The sequence below is a fragment of the Coturnix japonica genome, chromosome 19, assembly GCF_054131305.1.
Source record: "Coturnix japonica strain WE chromosome 19, WE-NBRP24, whole genome shotgun sequence".
Classification (NCBI taxonomy): Eukaryota; Metazoa; Chordata; class Aves; order Galliformes; family Phasianidae; genus Coturnix; species Coturnix japonica.
In genome coordinates this window covers 7,457,354-7,475,135 of record NC_140681.1, presented here as the reverse complement: position 1 = coordinate 7,475,135, position 17,782 = coordinate 7,457,354, and the positions used below count along the sequence as shown (strand labels likewise).

General features: G+C 40.5%; 1 protein-coding gene and 1 long non-coding RNA gene across 4 annotated transcripts in view; one reads left to right on the top strand and one right to left on the bottom strand.

Moving 5' to 3' along the window:
• Positions 1-17,782, bottom strand: part of LOC146757842 (uncharacterized) — a 249,532-nt gene that overhangs the window by 23,925 nt on the left and 207,825 nt on the right. Inside the window, exon 5 of the long non-coding RNA XR_014935960.1 lies at positions 3,966-4,107. This is a non-coding gene — a long non-coding RNA (uncharacterized LOC146757842). The remainder of the gene's footprint in view (positions 1-3,965; positions 4,108-17,782) is intronic.
• PREX1 (phosphatidylinositol-3,4,5-trisphosphate dependent Rac exchange factor 1) overlaps positions 1-17,782 on the top strand; it is a 135,148-nt gene that overhangs the window by 27,193 nt on the left and 90,173 nt on the right. The gene's annotated exons all lie outside the window — the stretch shown is intronic.

Below are 17,782 nucleotides of genomic sequence, written 5' to 3'. Positions count from 1 at the left end.
CTTCCTGCAATACTATGGCTAAAGACTGTGTTTCCTCTTACTTTTGTCATACTCTCACATCTTCCAGTGCTGCTTCTGTGATGGCAGGGCTCATCTTTCCTCACTCAGCATGCAAGGTGTTAAATAGTTGGATATCTGAAGCCTTCAGCTTAGCCATAGTCACTTTTTTGTCTGATCTCTTTTTAGCTCATTCTCCTTATTTTGGTTTCTTACTGTATGCAGTTTTTTTGTCCATTAACTTTTTATCTTCTCTGTCCAACCTGAATGGAAAACTTACTTTGGATTCAGGAACTAAAAACTGTGAGAGCCATGGTTTGCTCCTCCCAGAAACAGACTGTCCACAGATTTTCTTAGCTCATGTGCCATGCTTTCAGCATGCCAATTAAAACATGAGTTTAGCAGCAATCTTAGCCTTCTGGAGATCTACTCATGGCCATACTGAGAAAACACAGTATCTCCAAATAACATGAGAGCATTCTCCTGCAGAGTATTAACTTTTCACCTTGGAAGAATGTTTTTGCATGCCAGGCTAAGTTCAGCCATAGTACACCTCTTTTTGAAGATAACACAATTATGCTAGGGATGAAGCTAGCTCCTTTAGATTTGGCATTGACAGGTGCTGGGAGACCTGAGTATCTGCTTTTTTCTTTTTTTTTCTATGATGTTTTTCTTTCTAGCTTTCTGTCTAGTACTTGTTAACTAAGTATCGTGCAAGTGCTCAGTGGAATAGTGATTTGGATGCTCTGGGACAGGCTCCTGTGTGTGTAATCAGCATTCTCACAGAAATGGAAAAGCACTGATCATAAGTTGCTCTTCGCAGGCTGTTGTCACCAAGGGTACTGATGCTTCTCTTAGTTCCTCTGACTCAGGCAACTGAGCCAACTAGGGCATTATTCTGTGAAGCTTTCAGACACATTTCTTGTTTAGCAATGTACTTTCTTCACACCCCAATCCCTACATGGTTCACATTTGGTGGAGCAAAAAGTCTGCGTCCTTGAAAAAAAGTCTTAGGATTTGTCTAGTTTTCTTCACCTGGTGATTAAACTGGAATTTCTGGTGCCCAGCATGTAATCTATAATTCTGCTGGGGTGGAAACAAACTGGTAGAAATGAGCAGTGAAATCCTGAGAGGGCAGGATGAACATTTGGAAAAAGGACAAGGCTTGAGGTTAGGGTGGGAGGTAAAGGCAGGCAGAGGGAATGATCAGTCTTGCTCCTAGCAAGACCAATTACACAGTAGCAGCTGGAATTGACATGTGTTAAAGATGTCTCTTGTTGCAGTCCTGCACCAATAGCCATGGCCATATGGTAGCATCGTGAAGGGGCTGCACTTCAGGCATACTTCAGCTGCCCCTACCTTCACTGGAATTGTCGTGCTCTTTTGCTTTGATACAAACAGATATCCTGCCCATGATTATTGGGATTTCAAAATAAGAACACAGTTCTCTTTAGTAAGGTGTTCCTCTTCAGTGACTACTCATAATGATCCCAACTACCAGTCCTGTTGGCATTGGTACAAGGAGTCCAGGCTATTAGGAAGGCAGAAATCCATTTTTTTTTCTCTGTCTGAAGAATTCAGGGCCTGCTGCATGTTGGCTGCTGAGCCTTGATATCTAAGTGCAAGTGGAACATGTATTGCATTTCCCACTTCATGGATTTAATTTTTTAGAGCATGAATTCAGTTCACGTTTAAATCCTCTCAAAAGATGAATTCAAAAAGGCAAAGAGAAAAAATAAATTAGAGAAAACTGGCAACAGGTATCATAAGTATGAAGGAATGATGAGAAACAGTGGGATATAAGGAATAAAGAAAACAATTATTTAATTTTGTAATGTCTGATATGGGTTCTGGAGTGACTGGGATTTTAGCTGGGAAAACTGAGTCGAATGTGATTTGGTGATCTTATTTCAGTCGTGAGTGAGCTGCCTGGTGTTCTTTGTTCATGTGGCACATGCATTTTTAAGCGATCTGGATCTTACTTCACTAAATCTGCGTTGTCCTGATACCCCCAGACTGTTTTTGAAAGCTGAAGCTCAGCAATGGGCTCACTTAGCTGCTGTCGGGTGGAGCTCCCCTGGCACCCGCTGTCGCTCATCTGTTGTTGTACATTATTCAGAGGCAGCCGAGTGGAGACAGTTTTATACAAGTTCACAGGAAGAAAATGAGGGCAAATCTCTAGGAGCTGGTTCTAGCGGATAGTAAGTTCTCCCAGATGAGACCGCTGCAGAGAGGAGCTGCTCAAAGTAATTGTGTTTCCTTCACTTAAGTTACTTGTTACAGACTCTGAATCAAAGCGAGCTCAGGAATCAAACAGGAGTTTTTAAATCCTCATATACTCCATGCATCTTAAAGGCCTTTTGTAGTTGTTTAATGTGGCAGTTACAAGGTTTAAAGTTGTGTCTGCAGAGATAATAGTCTTTTTTTAAAAAGCCAACAACTTAGCAAGACCCTGGAGTTTGGAACTGAATCTGCTGCTTGCTGAGTTTATCTCTGCTGATTCTAGAAAGAGAAAACTAAAGAAATAACCCTGATTACAGCAAGCAAAAAAAATCCCCAAACCAAAGCAAAACAGCAACAACAAAGGCAAAAAAACTTATGAATGTATAGTCCTTGCTAACAGATATATGTCGGGGGTGAGGTGCCACAGCTTTGCCCTACACCTTTTTTGGTGGGAAAAAAATGGTCATTTGGGCTTAGCAGTCTTCCTGAAGAACTTTGTAGCTTTGTCAACCATTGAACTAAATGTAATTCCATTACTAGCATTGTATATGAAAGGAAACTGGTGACTGAGTCCAGTCAGCCAACTTCAGATCTCATCTCTGAGAAGGATGTTAGCATGTTTGGAATGAAAACAGAGCAGCTCTGACCTCTAGGTGACATTTCACCTCCCAGGTGTGTTGTTTTCTCTTGCACAGTTGCATGAGAGACATAATGTTCTCATACCTGCAGCCTTGTTCTGCATCTAACACTGGGTGCTACATATTCACTGTAATGATTTATAACATTGACCGATGCCAAGAGAGCAATTGTATCATTGTAAAACATAGGAGCTATATAACAAAATGACATTTTCATTGCTTGCGATTGCATTGATTCCAATGGGTCAAACAAAATTAAACAGATAAGATACCACTCACAGAAATTTTGGAGCCATCTACATCTTCCCTCATCCATTTTCTGCATGTATGTATCTTGCTATAATTGTTTGTGTGTCAATTGTGTTTCCAGGGCCAGATTCAAAAAAGGTGTTTTGAATTCTAAATCACGTTTTGTCCTGCAGGCTGCTTTTGTAGTTAGCTTTGATTTCATCTGTGTTGATGTTCAGCACTTGGTTAGACTGCTGTCTGTTGCTGTCAGAATTGAATAAGACACATTCTTTGTAGCCTAGTAGCCAAGAGAAAGAGACAAAGACAGACCTTTCTCATCTTTGATCTTTAGCAGAGAGCTACTGAAAAGAGGGGGTCATCTTGCAGTTACTGAAACAAAAGAAGAAACTGGACTTCATGGGCTCTTCTCCAGCCATGCAAGAGAATCTCTCCGTAGCTTCATTCATTGCACAGAAGGGATTATTATACATCTTTTGAGATTTCATCATTTGTAGTTAAAATCCTATTCCTCTCCATTCCGCCCTCCCCCCCCCCCCCTTTCTTTTTTTCTTTTTCTTTTTTTTTTTCTCCTGTATTTCTTTTTAACTGAACCAAATGGTGTCAGGAGAACTTCATAATTCCTTTAGAAAGAGCTTCATATGGCAATGTTGAAGAAGAAACTACACAGGGGTTTTAAAAGGAGGGTGTAAGTCAGGAATGAAGCAATCAAGGAAGTGAACCAGTGGTGAAATGGACAGGGGATGCTCTCCTGCTTTCATATGTGCCATTAGGAGTAGTGGAAGTGAGAGAAAAGAAATGAACCTGAAGGAAAACTGTGTTCACACACACATGCTCCAATGGATTTTGCTCATGGCCCACCTGTTTTTGCTGGCTTTTTTTCTTTTGCCTGAACTTGCATTCCTTAACATGTAGTGGAGAAAGGTTGCCATCCAGGGCTGCTGAACAGCAGCAGCATAGCCAGTATTTCCCAGGTGAGTCCCTCAGTGTGCTCCAGTTGTGCCTACGAAAGGAAAATGTAAACTTAAAAATCAGAAAGAAAATATTCTTCCTGGTAATCAGGTTGTAAACCTCTGGCTTAAAGCACCTAATGGTTCAAGGTTCTCCTGGGCAATCCCCTCAGGAGCTGCTTGTCCAGCTTTGGCCAGCTGGAAGTTTGTCTTACCACAGAAATCTTGGAATTGGTTTCCCTGCATCCTTCCTTCATATTTTCTGCGACTAAGTGCTGTGGCAGACCTAATTCCTCTCACCCTGAAGGGTTAAATATGATTTCTTAGGAACTGCTTTGTGTAACACCTCAGCTTGGGAAAGTCCTTCTTTGTTATTTCTTGCAACTAGTAACTCAATTCAGATGAAAACAGGCCTGAAATCCTGGGCCTTGTGCCTACCAGGTAAGTGCTACGATCTCCCCTGTGGAGCTCTGTGTTTGACATCGTTCACAGCTTGGCCAGACTGCATTCAGGGAGCAATGCCATCTCTAATGGTGTCAGAACAGTGTCTGGCAGTCTCCTCTCCTGGTGTCACTTCTTGTGATAAATCCCAGTGTCCTTGCAGATATGTGTTGTCTCATTGTTGTTGCAGATTTGCTGCTGAGGGCTCCGCATCAGTTCAGCAGGGGATGGAAAATGAGGAGTTGGGGGCAGTGCATGGGAGCTGCTGGTCAGACAGCTCCGTAACTTCACTTTGTCTCCTTTCTGTTATCCGGTAACAGAGTCCTCAGTGCCCAGCTGCTGAAACAGTGGACTGGGTGGAACTGGCTTCAGAGTGCAAGTACTTCAGACCTACATGCATGCATTTGCCACATCATAGGCTGAAGTATAAATAGAAGAGTTGTGATGCTGGAGTATCCTAGGGAGCTAACCCTAAATTAGAGGTGTGGTTCCAAAACCATTCTCACATGGAAAGAATAGGGAAAGAAGAGAACTCCAAAACACGTAACTTTACTGTTTAACCCCAACAGCACTGGTGAATGCATGACGTTTGTGGAAATGAAACAGAGCAAATTAATGTGTCTGTTTGAAGGAGAAAGGGGGAAAAGGCAGATTCAGATGGCATTGATTAGTGGGCTACAGGTTACAGGGATCTGAGGTCTGTTTTTAAGTGAGCACTAACATAAGGAGCAGCCCCATGTTGACTTGTAGCAAACATCTGGCTGCACAGCCTGGGCATCTTTGAAAGTAATTTTATTTCTGTAGAAGAAACTGAACTGTAAGAGCTCGAATCAGTTCTTCCAGTGCATTATAGAAAAATCCGGAGTACTTACTCTGTCTAGGTAGAAATTATACTCTGGGAATGCAAGAGCTAGCTTGGAGTATTTTATGCAGAGGTTTGATTTGATCTGGGGCAGAAGAGAAGCTGCCATGGCTACTAGGTGTGTCTATGCTCACTGAGGTACACATGGTGGGCAGAACAGACCTTGCTTTTATGCTTGCAACTCTGCTTGAAGGCCCCATGAGCAGATTGGAGTGACATAAAGAACCAGGCCTAATGATTTTCAAAACATAAGGTGAAAGCTGAAATGCTCCCTGTCCTGTTCAGTTCAGAGGTGTGGCTGCAGTGAGGAGAGCTGAGGCACAAGGCAGTGACTGCATGGTGTTACTCACTGGAAGAGTTTTGGGCTCTCTGTTCCCTGCTAATGCACTTAGGGCTGTGACGCATTAAAGGCTGAACATCTGGCTTGGGTTTAACAGGCATCACTAGAGTGTCATCTTCTCCTGAGGTGTTAAATTCCACAAAACACTGTAATTCTAGCCAAGCCTAAAAATTAACCTCTGCAGTGTTGTGAAGCTTGAACTTGTGGCTGTTTGCATCAGACTGGGAAGCAAACACGTAGCGTTAATTGTGGTGCCACTAGGGATTTGTGCGGAACTTAGCAAGTCAGTTAGCTAGTAATTCTCCTCTACTTCCAATCAGTAATGTTCCAGGTGTGTGTGAAAATTATAACCCCAATCAGATGATGTTTTTGTTAGTATTTTGCTTGTTTCACATCCTTGTGGTTCTGTTGAGACTAATGGATACGTTCTGGGACAGAGGCCTTGTGTTGCAGCAGTGCAAACGCAGGCATTGGCAGCCCACTGGAACCATTACTGTCTGCAGCAGTACTGGCTTTGAAAGAGTTTGTTTGTTGTCCACACTACTATTTTCACAAAGGCTCTTAAGCATTTGCCAAGTGAAGGAGAAAAAATGAATATTGCTATGATGAGCAAAACTTTACTTGACAACCAGTGTTAGAGATTTTCTTTAGCATCCGTAGATCCCTGATACACTTATTCATCTCTTCCCATTGTAATTACGATTAACAGCTCTACAGAAGCAGAATGTGTATTGGCTTGTGTTTTCTATTTCTGTACACTTGTCTTGCCTCAGGTGAGAATTACAACTACCTGGCTGCTGAGACTGTAAATAACCACATTACAGAAGAGTTCATATTCCTAGAGGAATGGAGAGATCAAAGTAAGATGTTAGACAAATGATGCTATAAAACATCACAGAACATTTGTGGTACTTCCTTAATGTACCTGTGGTCAGCTGAATGTTATGGTACAAAACAAATTCTCTTGGCTACCACAGCAGTGCGGTGTTGTGCACTTCTCAGATGTGAGTACCAGTAGTTTTATAGGAAAACCATCAGTTTCAGATGTAAAACTATCACTGTGGCACCCAAAGAATTGTAATTCTTACTGAGGCAATGCAGTTAAGTTTCTTTAGGCAACCTTGATTATTTTGAACTCCTATTGTTGTTTGTTTTTTTTTTTCCCTAATTAAACAGAAGCAAAGTCTAATGTTTAATGGGAAGTTGGGTTGAATGGTTCTGTGTGTGCAAATATGTTGTTACATGCAAAATAGGAAGAGTTGATTCATTTTGCGGATCTTTGGGCTTCTCTGATTTCCTCTGGAAGTGATTGCCCATGAGATGGACTTTAGTGAATGCTAAAGAGAAAAATAACAATGGGAGCTTTTGTAAGGCACAGAGTGAACAAAGCAAAATGTTAAATTGACATGAGCATCTTGTTATCCTCAAAGGATGATTTGGTTTATGTACAGATTATGAGGTCAATTCTGTGTTAGTAACAGTAGATTTGTTACTTGGAAGCCACTTATATAACACAAAACTTAACACCTGCAAATGACAACAAAAGAAAATATTCAACGTATGCATATCTATATCGGAGACTTAAGGAACCTACCATAGCTCAATAAAAATATATGGCTCCTGGTAAGCCAGAGAAGCATTCTGGACAGAAAAGACCAGCAAAGTAAGAACTGAAGTGATATTGGGTAAAGTAGTAAGATATCTGCCCTGGGTGGGGGGTCCTGGATCTCACAACAGCCCTCATCATTCTGTCCTGTCCTGTACAACATTCCCTTCCATTTGCTTAAAAGATAAGCCACAACTTAAACTCTGCATGAGCAACAAGGAAAACAAACCAATGAAGAAAAGAACCCCAAACCATGACAGTGTATAGAGACATCTAGATAAGAGTCTGCCTACACTGTGATCGCCAAAGAAATGGTTTGCTGTTTATGAGGCAGGGTGGAATGACTGTGAACCCAGCTCACTAGAAGCACAATCACACAAGGTATTCCATAGAGAAAGGGGAAATGAAAAGGAGAAGAAAAAAAAAAAAGCAGCCCCAAGATTTATGAAAGTAGCTGTACGATTTTCAGAGTAATTTGGTTTTCAGCAGGTAGCACCAGTGTCACTGAACAAATGCATGTTCAGGATGTTAAAAATTAGATGCGTGAAGCTGGCTGGAGCAAATGAAAGTTAGTTTTGTTTTAGAAACCGCTGTCAAAAAGTCCTGTTTCTATGTTGTTGTTTTTCTCTGCTAGTGCTGCTCTAAGAGAATAAAGAATAAAATTTACAGGCTCTTGTAAATACTGACTCTTACTGTCAGTATTTCCTTACTATGGAAATAGAGCTTGTACTGGCTTCATAATATTTTAAAAAAAGTATTTTCTTGTGAAATGTTTGCCTTAATGCCTGACAGTGTTTGTTAATTATGAAAGCATTCTGTAGCACTTCCTGAGATGAGAAAGAGAGTGAATGCGCTTTCATGCGGATCCTCTACAAAACACTGTGTCCTCCACTGCTTGTTTTACAGAATTGAAGTTTCATTCTACACTAACCTCATTAATTTCATTATGCAATCCTCATCTCTTCCCCAGAGACTTGCCCATTGTCAAGGGCAGCTGCATTTGCTTATTACAAGGACCTCAGTCATTAGTAGCATCAATACAAAGCAAAGCTCTTGATAGAGCCCCAGATTACAGTAATAAATCAATAGAAATTTCTTTTTAAGTGCAGTAACAATGTAGAGCTTTGGATGCATTGGTCTTAGGGGTGCTACTTCTGTATGTTTTTGTTTTTCTTAAAAGGGGGTAAAAGGAATAGGGTTATATAGATTGTATTTCTTTTCAGGTTGGGTGGGTGAAATCAAGAATCCCATGTTTGGGTAAATTTTTGTCTCAGTAGTTCTCTGGCACATTGCTATGAAGCAGACTAAGTATCTGATGTGCAGACCGTAATTCATATTATGCAATTCAGACCCCGAAATTCAGATAGATATTCATATATGTTAAGGTGTAATATCTCATGTAATATCTCAGGAAGTTCCCGTAGGCTACCTCTGAAAGGAGTGGGTTCTAACATGAAGATGAACCGATGTTTCTTCTGCTTGCTGTGGAGATGAGTTGCTGTCAGGGAGCCACAGCTCTTAAGGTCAGTTTGGCTTTGCAACATGCTTCTACATCTGTTTAGGCCACTGTTTAATTTTGAATCACAGTATTTGTTTTGCAGAACTGGAGTTATTGCTACAGGTAGCTGATGCACAGTACTAACACGTGGTAATGCTCATGTGGTAACTAGGACAGCAGAATGTGAGAAGGCAGTGCAATGCAAGCTCTTGGTCTCTGTCCAGGATAGTGAATTGTTGTGTTAAGGGGAAACCTAAAGTGTCTGGCTGTTACACCATCCTTCTGGGTCACAGGAACTTTGCTTCCTGCCTGTTGTGGAAGAGAGGGGATAAAATTTCTCTGATTCTTTCCCAGTACCATATACTAATAATATGAGGGAACTGTATATGTACAAGCAAATCTAAAATCTCTAGGGGAAGGAGACCCTGCACATCAGAACTGAATTCAACTTTCCAGGCATGTTTCCAAGATTCAAGTTTTACTGAATGCTTTGGGAAGAACTTGGAGCTGACATTTCTCTGGGAGACATTAATGAAAGGAAGGGGGTGAGAGGTGGCTGGTTTCCTTAGGAACACAAAGACCTTAATCATTCCGTTTTGCATTCTTGTATTAGTTGCATGTAACATTTCATACTGTCTTCAGGGCTCTTTCACACTCATTGTACTGCAATAACTGAGATGCTTGGGAGCATTTGACTAACATTCTGTCATTGGTAGTATATTATGATTAAAATCCCTGGGTTATTTATTATATACCAGTTTTATTATCAGAACAACTTATAAACACAATTCTTGAAAACCAACTTGATTTTTCTAGGGACATCTGTGCTGATCACATGCTTATTTATTTATAACAAAACTTAAATGGTGTGTGCACTTCTTTTAGGTACCGAGCACTATTAATGCTGCTTGCATTTAGGAGTCAGATGTACTGTGGCTTCCTTTTGTGGGTACTGAAGTTGTAAGCACATTGATGATAAGTCTTCAGACAAAGATGAACACAAGCCATCAGCTGTGTACAGAAACACTGCAAGGAGTATCACTTGCAGGGAGACTTAACTCCATCTCTTGGAGTCACAGCAATGTAAAATTGATGCTTCTGGGTCAGTGACAGCTTATGTTGCTATGTGACACTTCGGTAACAGAGCTGAGTTGTCTTTGTGAGAGTGCCTTGCAGCTCTGTTTCCCCTCAGTGGGGACATAAAGAAGGCAGCTCTCACTGCACTATTTGATGTGGCAACAACTGCGTGGGCTCTCAGGAATCCCGGTGTTGCAGTCAGATTGTGTCTTCCTTCCTCTGGGTCAGGGAAGGATGCTGCTCAGTTACCAGGCATGCTGATGGGACCTCAGCTTACACAAGCTCTCAGATAAACAGCCAAGGCCCAGCTAGGCATTGTTATTGCTTTATTTTATTAGATAAACCCCTCAAATCCTGGCAATGCTAGAGATCAGGAGTGCAAGCTTCAAGAACTGCATGAGTCCTTGGGCGTTAGAAAGAGAGCAGTGCTCCTTTTCACCATCTGCGTACATTGTCCTTAGTGAATAACAAAAGAGCTGTAGAACAATGAGGAGACAGCTGAGTTGGTTGTGAGAGTGTTCGCAGGTAGCATCAATTGTAATGGTTGCTATGAGAGAGTGAGGGCTGTGTTGCTATGTGACATTGGTGTCATGCTTGATACCTGAGCATTAGCATTGCATATTGTATTTTGAATGCCTTTCCAGGTTTTATCCCATAAATGGAACCTTTGAGAATCAGACCTCCTGAGGAAACAGCATCACTGTACATGGGAGCTCTGAACCTGGGCCTGAGCTGAATCTTGAAGGAACTCGTAGCAATGCCATAAAAACATCAGCCCAACAAAAGCTCATTCTCTTTGGTGTTCTCGTTGTAACTTAAAGCAGAAATTGAAAGGCTGGATAGAGCTGGACTGTGACTCTCTTTAATTTCATACAGCCCTGTATAAAAAAGCATTCACTTCTCTGATGCATTTCAGCGTCCCAGACTGGCTGCTGACTGCTGCTCTCTCTTTACACACAGTCCTTGTTTACTCAAACAGATGTGCTCCTGTAACCTGAGAAGCAATTTTAACACAAATCACTTCTCTTCTGCAAACCCCTTTGTGGCAGTGGCTGTTTGCAGCTCAGCTTCGATCAGCTGGGAACAGTTTAAAACTGCCCTGACATGAGAGGCTTCTATAAAAATCAAAGCATCTGCATAGAGGCCTGCACCTGCTTAACTAAATGATCTTAAACCAACAAGGTCAAAATACTGTCCTTCTCTCACATATCTAAAAAATCTAATACTTCCTGCACTGTACCTTGCAGTCTAGATATGAGTGATCACTTCTGCTGGGTTATTGTAACCGCCCTGCTTATGGGCTCAGTGCAGCTCTGTTCTTTCCTGCTGGCTGTTCACCATTTGCCAGAGTCAGGTCAGTGCATCAGTAAAATTAAACACTTGCAAAGCATTACTCATAACTTCCTCAGCAACCCAAGCAGCGAAACTGCAATTTTGGCTTGGTGAAAGACTTCTTAATTTAACTAAACCATTTTAGACCCAAGTACAAATAATTCCTTAAATTCACAGCATGAGCCGAAGAGATTGAAGACTTTAATAAACATGGAGTTCAGTGGCTTCTAGATAAAACCTCTGAACTCTTCTCCACTGCAAAATGTGACTAGAAATGGCTTAAACTCTTACTAGGCTTCATTGTGATGTTGCTGTATTTCTGTAGTTACATTAGCAACACTGAAGCTTAGAGATGTGAACTGGAGGAGTAAAGAACGTTACATAATCTGGACAAAATGTTACACAATCAAATCTAACGCTGACTGCAGACTCCATCTTGAGGGTCAAGTCTGGTGGCAGTTTTTGGTCATCAGGACCTAATTCCAGTCTGGTCCTGCTTTTCCTTCCTGAGGAAGTGTCCTATACCTGCTTGTTGAAAGCATGGCTGCTCAGCCTTCTGTCATTACCAGGGCAGAGCTGGGCAGGTTTGTATTATTTAAAAATCTTATGGTATGGTTGTGGTTGGTGGAAATCATGCAGCTTAGGCTGCAAAATTTTGTTTTGTCTTTGAGTTTTTGTTTTGTTTTTTTTTTTTCTTTTAAAAAGAACATCTATTCAGAAATTTTATTGAGAATTTAATCTTTCCATCACTCATTTTCTTCTGAGCAGAACTTTCATCAAATGACTTCAGCTCATTCCACTGCATTCTGGAAATAACATGAAGGAAAATGTTGAAGTGTCTGTTCATTGCCTTCCATTTCTGTTAGAAGGGAAACGTTTCTGATGTTGAATACTATCACTGAGCTTTTCTGCTTTTGTGAAATAATAACATTTACTATGATTAGCTTCAAAGGAAATGTTAGCAACAGGAAGTTGTGAGGCCAGTGATGAGGCTATTCTGTAATGAACTGACTTCATACAGACATCTGCAGTTGACTTTGTAAGAAATGTTAAATCAAGTTCCGGCCAATTTATTAAGGAGCAGAAGACCTTTGTTTTAGAAGAATCTCTTTCTTGGATAGAAGCATAATCCCATGTGTAGCAGAATACTTGTGTTAAGGTGTGTGGCACTGCAGCTAGATTTCCCTGCTGGAGAGTAGGACCATAGTTTTTTCCATCACAGACTTAGTGTGGATTTGCAGCAGGTTGGAAACCACGACTGTTGCGGACAGCCATGAAACAGCAATAGCAGAAGTTGCAGAGTAGATGAGCTGACGACTCTGTGCTGTGTCAATGAATAAAATGTGATGCAATTATTCGGAGTAGAGGTTCTGAGTTCTTAAAATAGAAAATATTTTCCTGTATTTTCTGCACAGGGACAAATATGGAAATAATATGCTAGAAAGAGACCACTTCTAGTAATTGTCAGGCTAAAAGGGTCTGTGTGGATTTCTGTGATGACTTAACTGTTCATTTTAGCAAACTGGTTTAACTTTCTATACCACAGAGCAATGTGTGCTGATTATTATTATCAATATTATTATTTCTGACTTAAAACCCCTTTGTTGCAGAAGTCCAGGATTTGTAAAAGAATGATTGCTGTTTATATAAATTGCCTTGAGTACTGCTGATGGAAGACTCAAAACATGGAACTATTTATTTTTGTTCTTCTTTTTTTAATGGAACTGAAGTAATTCCCCAAGCATCAGTATAATGTGTGGAGTCATTCCAGTAGCTGATATTACCTCAGAGTAAAAATACCTGCTTTTATCTCTTGCGCTCTCCGCCAAGATCCTAGATAAGGTATTTCATGCTTCCTTATGGTGGGACGATGCAAGTGCGGTTCAATGCTATGTCATCCTGCCACTGGTACGCCTCATGGAGAAAAGAATATTTGGTTTGTGCTTTTAGCAGCCAGTATGTTGATGGTATCAATAAGAGCCCAGGGGTAATGTGGAATTAGGGATTTTAAGAGCATCTGCTTTACGCAGAGAAGCTGTAAATCTCAGAGAGGCTTGTCATTCCTGATGTACACTGTGGGTAGAGGCTTGGGTTTCTTGCAGAAAATATTGCTGCTTCTCTATCTATGCAAGCTAGAAGCAATCTAAAAGATGATTTACAAGAGCCAATCGTAAGTGCTTGTCTTACCAAAACTGTCAAAAACACAACTTGGTGGAATACAGGAAGCAGGAAGCATAATTTGTCACAGAACTGTCTCTGGAAGATATTTAAATTACGGAAAGAGATTCTACAGTAATTGAAGTTTAATCCAGTGACTCTGGGCATTTAACTGTATCCTTATGTGACTCTCTGGTGTTACCTGGCACAAACATTGCTATGGTAATTGGTCATTGTAATGAGCTCCTTACAAAAGGGCATCTTCTACCCTTTTATCCTCTGCCTTACACAGTGGATGGCTAAATATTGTGTAATGTGAATAATTCTTTTTTTTTTGTAATCTGTTAACATGAAGTTTCTTTATAGAAAAACCATTAGAAAGTATTGTTCCTCCTTTACTCCTTTACTGCTGAAGTTGGAGAGTATCAGCAAATGGTGTGTCCGTTCAGAAGGAGATGGTGTGGTGGGGATGCGCTGTTCTGGGAGCGCTGTACTTACTTGAGTGCTGATTGAGAGTCAGCAGTGAAAGTTCCCCTTAAGGAAAACAATATTTCCTTTTATGTCAGAAGTAGGTAGCTTCTATTGCCTGGCAGTTCAGCCGTATCATTTTATATTATTTTCTCTCTAAGAGCTTTGCTTTACATCCTGAGGCTATTAAAATAGAAAAAAAAAATTGCAAGTTTGGCTTAAAATTATTCTTGGTGGGCTGGATAGTAAGAAGGAAGAATTTGAGGATGACCCTTTTGCAGATGTAGTCTATTATCGTATTTTTAGATGTTTCTGTGGTGTACTGTAAGATGTTTGCTGATGAATTTAATTCTTTCCTGGTTATGGAATGGTTTTGAAAAGCCTGACTTCCACACTGTGATCAAGCAGCTTTCAGAAAGGCATTGGCTTTGATAAGCTATACCATCAAAGATCCATGGTGACAGTAACAAGTAGAAGATCCATTATTAGCAGATGTATTTTGGTGTTCATTTGTGAGGTTATATAGGTTATATTAGCTCTGGGTTGTCTTTGATTTGGTTCTCTTCTGTTACCCAGGGAGCACGTTTACTGATCCCCGCCCAGCAGCTAAATGCTGATCTTTTATCCATTCCTAAGATGTTTTCTGTTCTTTTTGGGCCTTTGTTTTCATGTTCTCTTACTGGGTTTCTCATGTGCCAGAAAAAATGAAAAGCAGAGGATCTTTTATTTATATCCTCTCCAAAATCTGTGTCTTAAAACAGTTCTTTAAGAACATAAGTAATTGAAAACAAACTGCTACCTGGGGACTGGAAGAGCTCCGTGATTAGAATGGCTGGAGACTAATTCTAGCTGTGCTGCATGTCTGAAGTTTGATTTGTTAATTTTGCATTTTGTGGCAAGTTTCCATTTTCATTTGTTGACCTCATACACCCAGTACCCAATTTCACAGGTGACCACTGTCGTGATTGTGTTCAAGTCAGTATGAGTAGGGATAAGGGCTTGCTCTTGTGTTCTTTTTTGTACTTGTTCTTAGAGCAACTGCTTGGCACTGTAAGAGGCAGGTACAGTTTGTCCAAATCCATATAACATTTATGTTGTCGCATTGAGGATGTATAGATAAATGATGATACTTTCATTTTACAAATGAGGAAACTCAAATGGAGAAGTGACTTGATGCAGGTTATGTCAAAGAATAGGTGGCAACAGTTACTGCTGGGATTTAAATTCAAGCACTGCTAGTTTGTAGTTCTGTGTTTAACAATACTTTAAACAGATTGTGTTTAGAGAACAATAAAAATTAACCCTTGATGCTGAAAGACAATGACGTTCTAATCAATGCCAGGATATTTTTCACTAAACAATCCTGTGTATTCTGGCAGGCAGTGAATAATTCCCTTCTTTTGGGCCACTCATGTTGATTTAAGAAGCTCAAGTCCCTAGAAACAATACAAGGGGCACAAAGGGTAAGAATAAGCAGGACCCTCAGGAGAAGCAAATAAGGGAAAAAATCCCTTGCTGCTTCCTGTGCAATTCTTTACCCCAACAAAAGTCTTGGTCAACTGAAGAGAGGCTTAGAGAAAGTCACAATGCATACACGTTTGTGTACTTGTTAAAACAGAAAATGCGAGACATGATATAAGCTGTGGATTACTTGGTTTCTATAAAATCTAAATAGTTTTTAACCGGTTGCAAATTGTACTGATTGTCTGACATTTAAGCCATGTTCCGTGGTGTCTTAGTGATGAGGAGCTCCCAATGCACATGGCTTCTTGAGAAAGAAGCAAAAGGTGAGCTTTCACCATGAAATGAAGGGGCACAGAAGCAAAGAATGCAGACGCACCAAAGGACAGAGAGAGAGCACGTGGATTCTGCCAGGCTTTAAAGCTCGGAGTGTACCTTGGAGTGATGCAAGTTAAAAGGGGCAGGCAGTAAAGTGTCCCTGCTGTCTCAGAACCACCCTTGGACTGACCACGTGGAGCCAGAGCTGTCTGTCCCCATCTGGCCTGGGAAGAGGCTGGCACAATAGGAGAACAACTTCCTTCTGATAGAGAAGGGAGGCATGTGCTCTTCTCTCATCTCTGAACTGCAGTAAACTACCCTATCATGTGCTGTAACCCACAAGCAAGAACTTCATAGCTGTGTTTATCAAAGAGCAAGATAAAGAAACACCGAAGCATAGAAATCATGGCATAGGATGTGATAACATTCCTGGGCAATGCTCATATTGTCATCATAACTTATTTAGTATGTCAAACAGCATTTAATTTTGGTTTAGGCTGGAATTAATTAATGATTTTTAGGGAAGTATTTAGACATGGACTATGTTTTAATTGAGAGTTCTCTGAAATCATTTCACTTCAGTGTTGGCTGGGTTGTTGGCCAGTGTTGTCTGTGAAACTTTGCAGGGAAAAGCTGCCCTTGGAGTCACCTCCCTCATTTCTTTACAGCTCTACATTTCTCCTTTACCACTATTCTCCATTGTTCTCTCTGCTGTGCCTGGAAAAGGCTGAAGGAAAGGAGTTTGAATTCTGGGAAGGAAATTGTCACCCGTGCTGTGCCTCCTTTTAACAAGACATTTCTGATAATTGTGATTTCCAAGTGAAACACATCTATCATAAAAACCCACTGTTCTCATCAAAATAGCGTAGTATCTATAACTTGCCTTTGTCTGTGCCTGGCTGTACTATTATTTCTTACTTTGTTATCCAGTTTTGATCAAATTTCTTCCTAAAATTACCTGAAAATACTTAATTTCTGATTATTTTAGCATGATCCATTCTCTACTAATTTTACAGAAGGGTATGAAATATCCTATTTTTGTGTAGAGTTTGCTGCATCTGCACCATTCCTTCTTTGCAAATTAAGGGTGATCTTTTGCAGGAAAGATAACAGAACCAGGATGCGCTGAAAACAGATCTCACTGTAATAACCCATGGGTATTTTGTAGCTTCAGTGCTCAGATCTCAAAAGTGAATTCTTTGAATTAAATTGAAACATTTATTGAATAAAGTGCTTACAAAATAATAATAATAAAAAAGTCAGCATCATCCATGATGAAGAAACACATTTCATAGAAATTGCTCTACTTAATTTAGAGAGTGAAGCTTAATAGTATTTGTTGGAGTAGTAAAATTTTCGATGTTATTTAATTGAAAGCAATGCATTTTGAAGGGCATAATGGGAAGTCTTTGTAAGTATGGGGCTGTAATTAATTGTCTAGCTTCTGAGCAGTCATTGCCATTATCTTCCTGCCTAATGCATAAAGTGCCAGGAGCACTACAGTATATAGGAGGACCTTGGACCTGGGATCGTGGGTTACATCTCAGAAGATTTCTGGCATCCCTGTGTGTGTGGGTCATTCTTTTAAGAGTTCTGCCCTAAAAACAAAGTTTGCTTTGTGACAGTTCCTCTGTAATTAGAAGCGTTGCTGGCAGCTCCAGGCAAGTGATAAGATAAAGCTGAGGTATCAGCCTGCTTCTGCATCCAGCAAATTGACAAGGCATCAGGAGTGATGTGATGAAAGCTATGTAAATTAGCACTATGATAATGAGCCAGAAATCCCATCAGTAGGAAAGGAGCTGCCACCTTTAAGGCTGAGGTCAACACTTTATAATCCCTTAGAATTATTCCAATTTAATCAACGTATGCATTTAAAACAGAGATTGATTCTTCATTGCATGGAGCCAAGGAGGGAAGAGCAACAATTTAGAGTCGATGCAGACAGCAAGCACAGTGTAGTTCATGTTGGCTGAAGTGTCTCAGGTTGTGCAACTCAATTGACTCTAAATATCTTTCCATCTGACCAGCATGGCTTTTCAAACTAATAAGTGCTATGTATTTTGGTGACACCTCCACATGAACAAATGGCCTTTCAGACTTGTGTTCTTATGCTGCTGGCATTCAGACACACCAGAGTTAGAAGAAAACATTCACCAGAACAAGGAGAG